This window comes from Amblyomma americanum, unplaced genomic scaffold (genome assembly GCF_052857255.1).
Source record: "Amblyomma americanum isolate KBUSLIRL-KWMA unplaced genomic scaffold, ASM5285725v1 scaffold_26, whole genome shotgun sequence".
NCBI classification, from domain to species: domain Eukaryota; kingdom Metazoa; phylum Arthropoda; class Arachnida; order Ixodida; family Ixodidae; genus Amblyomma; species Amblyomma americanum.
Window position 1 is genome coordinate 701,686 of NW_027526498.1, and position 4,810 is coordinate 706,495.

At 45.4% G+C, this 4,810-nt stretch overlaps 1 pseudogene; it reads left to right on the forward strand.

Annotated features, from left to right (window-relative positions):
* Nucleotides 1–672: 672 nt before the first annotated feature.
* Nucleotides 673–3,603, forward strand: LOC144112007 (uncharacterized; annotated as a pseudogene).
* The last annotated feature ends 1,207 nt before the right edge of the window (nucleotides 3,604–4,810 follow it).

Here is a 4,810-nt window from a genome sequence, read left to right on the forward strand (position 1 = left end):
GATTGTTTTTGACATTCCTCTATCTTAGGGCGTGTTATGAACGTGAGCAAACAATACTAGCGCATTTCGCAGGCGCCGGAGGCCGGCATCCAAGCTGGCAGGCCGGCCGGCCTCGAAAGGATCACTTATACGTCATCATGATGACGTTGGCGCTCTACGCGCTCGCATTGGCTGCCCGCCGGAGCCACACGCCGCACCTTCGCTGGAGAAAGGCCTCTCCATTTCCTCCTTTCAACTGGCCGGCGTCATCACGGTGAGATCGGCGGCGGATCACGGCTGCCCGGGTAGAGCACTCTAGCCCGGGCGCAGCCGACGAGAAACCGACATGGCTTGTCTCGGCTCGCTGCTGTCGACGATTGTGGGGCCAATCGCACTCTAGGGCGCGACCTCAGTAGCTTTTTAAGCCATCCAGTTAAATAAACGTACTCTTCTCGCTACAGATTTTCCAAACAACATATTTTTATTGCTGGCTGGCTTGAATACTACCACATGATAATATTTACTGCCCAACAGACGTGGACATTTCAGGCTTCAAAACTCGACAGATCCGTAGCCGATAACGCGTATCGTGCTCTGGCTACATTGTGCTCAAGCCATGTGTTTTTGAAGTTGGTCGCATCGGTCGCACGCTACTCGGTGACTCTCATGGCTTGTTTTGACAACCGAAGCAGTATGCCTGGATGTTGTTGTGCCCTGAACTGCAATTCTAATTATGCTGGCGACCTTCAGTTTACGTTTACAGGTTCCAGGCCAACGCCGCGGAAAGAACTGCGTGGACGCGCGCCGTGCCGCGTAAGGATTTTGAGCAAACGAAATACACCGTGGTAAGGAAGTCTTATTTTTATTTCAGTTCACTTCGCTCTCATAGTTCCGTAGTTGCTTTGGCGATCGCATAATTGCAAAACCTACCGAGTATTTCTCTGGTAGATTTACTTGCAACATGCCGTCCGATTTCAGCGCTGCGAAAAGCACCTCCATCCGAGCGACTTCATCACTTCTACAAGCTACACTGACACGGAGACGGGTAAAGTCGTTGAAGTTCCCCTCAAGCTCACGCGTCTAAGACCGGGGACTACGCCGAGCATTTTTCCCGGATGCCCCGCGTACCTTTCTCAAGAGAAAAGTACAGACCGCGAGGCCCCAGAAGAAAAACGGGCTCGCCTGGAGGCTCAAGCGTTGCAAAAGGCAGTGCTACAGTCAATCAGAACTCAAGAAGAACAGGAAAAGAAAAACGCAGTCTCCTATTTCATAGACCTTCTGTGTCTTGTGAACATGCTTTCCGCGGGAGAGTTCTGGAACGAAGTGGTCACGAAAGACAAAGTGCTTTTCTTGAACCTTGTGCCTCAAGGTGCTCCGGTTGTGCGCTTTGCTGTGGTTGTGAAAGCTAACCTATCTTTGAAGGTATGCTTTGGAGAGACGCGGATTGAGAATGTGGGCACCATGGTTTTCCCCGTTTCTATTTCTGACATCAGAAAACTAGGAGATACACTTAATCATCTAGAGGAGACCCTTAATGTTCAGTAAAGAATGAGGCAAAGGTTGAGCTTCTTTTGCGGCAGACATTGGCACTGCTAGATGAACTGTCGACTTCAGAGTTTCAATCTGACTGGCAGGCAGAAGTAGTGAAGTTCCTCAGGCAGCAAGCCAAGATTGTTTTGACTAAAGATGTGAAGTACCCTGCCGAATTGATTGTATTCGCAAGTATTATGTTTACCATATCACCTCGTGCTTACAAGTTCATGCGAAGTACATCAAAGGTGAAGCTTCCCCACCCAAACACCATTAGACGTGTTTGTGCTGCACATAGCATTAGCCCTTCATCAGAACAACAAGATGAACTATATTTGTCGTATGCAAAAGAAATGGCATTGGCACTGAAAGACCTTGAACGGACATTGACACTCATGATAGATGAGATTCATTTACAGTCTTATTTCGAATACAAAGGTGTATTCGTTACAGGCGCAGCCACAAACAGCAGTAGTGCTGCAAAGTCTGCGTATGTGTTCATGGTTCAGAGCCTTCTCTAATCAAACAAAGACGTGCATATTCAACCTGTTTCAAAGCTCGATGCAAAAGACCTACATTGCTTTCTCAGACGCATCATTAAAGAGCTAGAGGATGCTCGACTTCAGGTGATTTCAGTCATTTCAGACAATAATTGCATAAACCGGAAAGTAATGTCATTTTTTTCTGATCCTCCCAAATGTAATATTGTGTATGCACACCCATCTGATCCTTCAAGACCTTTGTTCTTTTTCTTAGACAGTGTTCACATTCAGAAATATATCCGCAATAACTGGCTTAATCAACATAATCTAGGCACCTGCATGTTTTTTCCTGATATTAGTGAACTTTCTAGTAATACGCAGGTGCGAACAGCATCATTTGGCACGTTGAGGAAGGCACATGAAGAAGAAAGTAATGAGCTCTTGCAGTTGGCCCCCACATTATCTTTAAAAGCCTTAAATCCATACAACTTAGAGCGTCAGAATGTGAAGCTTGTCTTGAAGATTTTTAACACTTCAACAATTGCAGCATTGACCAGCTCCAAATTAGCTAAACTTCAGCATGCCAAAGGCATAGCTGAATTTATTCGCATTATCTTGACATGGCGGAACATTGTCAATGTAAAAACACATCACAAAGGACAGAGACTACGTGACAGCTTTCAAGAGCCTGTCAGAATTCTGTGTTGCCCCAAGATCGACTTCCTGAACAGTGTATTTGATTGGCTACATTTCTGGGAAAGCCTAAAACATGATGCAGGTCACCTCATCCGGGAAACACATAGTGCATTCCGTCACACTTCCCATGCACTTGTAGAACTGTCGCGGTACTGCATTGAAGAACTTGGCTTCACATATGTACTGTTGGGAAAGTTTCAAACCGACTGCCTAGAAGACAGATTTGGAAAATATCGGCAGTTGGCAGGAGCACAATATCATGTGTCTATACGGCAGATATACGAATCCTAGCACTAACTCAGACTCCAGAAAGTGCTAGAGCTGCCCGAACTCCCTCAGCTAGACGTGATCACTCCCTGTGCTGGTGTTAACGGCCTGCAAGCTATGAAACAGTTCAATATTGCTGTAAGAGAGCAAGATGTTGCAAAGAAGCAGCCGATGCTTCCAGCAATTACATATGTGGCTGGTTATTGTGCACACGCAACTGCAAAACAGCTTGCATGTACTTCTTGCAAGGAGAACCTTGTGCTAGAGAACAGGAGCTTCGACACCGATGATTTTTCGTTAATTTCTAACGCTACGAGAGGTTGCGTCCGGTTTCGTCAGCCCGTGGTTGTACATGCAGTTGTAACAATGGACATAGTGTTGGAGCAACTTGTTGATGAAAAAAAATGCCACGAAGTTTTATGATTGTGCGAAGCAAAAGAAGCTTCTTGTTGCCTTAACATCGTCTCTTAATGACAGCAATGAAGATCTTGACAGGTTTGATCATGGACATTCACCACAGCACGTCATGAAGTACATTTTGAGTGCGGCTGCAAATGTTTTACTAAACAATCTTTGTAAAGTGCAGAATTGCAAGCTTGCAGCCAGTAAGCAAGAGAAAAAGCGAAAACTGAAGACACTGGAAACTTAACCTTATTTTGCTGCATTTTCAGGCAATGTTCATTTTGATATGTTGGTTTTTATTTCCTGACAATAATTTGCATTTTTTGATGACATTCTCATCTGTTTGAATGAAAAATTGTGCGTACATATCTGCATATTATGTTGTTCACTTCAAAGTGTGTTTCTTAATAGCTGAAATTGGGATTTGTTTGAATGAAGAATGATTTCTTTGTACATAATGGCATGCCGTGTTCTTTTTAAAATGAGCGTGGTAATAAATTACACTTTGTTCCTTCGAAAAAAATGTCTCTTACTTGTTTTTGCAAATAGATTCAAATACCATACAAAAAACTGGGGTATTAGTTTCAAGTCTAGAATTATTTCCTGCATCCAATCTCGATGAGTCACGAAATCATGCAGCAATGTCCTTATCTGCCACTCTCCCGATCCCTAGGGATTATCAAGAGAAGTAACTAAAAAAAAACTCGAGAATCATAATGTAAATATCAGAGAAAAAATGGGATATCGATTGTAGGCAATGGTGCCTTGTGGATGCATTTTTCTCGTGCCAGTAAGGAAGAATATTGAGAAATCATTTTCATTCAGTGTTCTGTAGCCTAATAAATATTGGAACGGTAAATTTAAGCTCACAGGCTTTTGACACGCGAAAAACCACATTGGTAGCTCTCTACTCGCGTTCGGGCGCAGTGAAGCCGACTACCACGCGGATCTCACCTCCGTGACGTCACTACGGAGTGGAGAGGCCTTCAGTATCTAGGGGGTGTTGGCCGGACGCGGTGCGCCGGATATATCTACGTGGTTTGATGCATCCGGCGCTCCCTGGCTGGCCGGAAGGGCTCCGCCGGAAGCGGGGAGTCGGACCGGATTCGTAGCGCTCGCCGGACATGTGTCCCCGCCTTAAAGCTTTCGCTCTAAACGAAAGACTGCAGCGGGCTGCACCCCAAGCATGCCACCGAAGGCCACATCTACAGGAGAGACAGGGACTGAACGTACCGGCCGAATGAACGGTCCCCTCCTCGGTCGGCGGCGGCCGCCGGAGCAATGGATGGATGGATGGATGGATGGATGGAAGCATGAAGTGTACGAGCGTCCCCTTCGAAACGGGGTGATGACAGTTGCCACCATGCTCAGCTTTTTTTTCTTTTTTTTTGTTTAACTATGTGGTACGGCATTAACATTCGCCATTTTCTTTAAATACGTATTCCTACACTTTT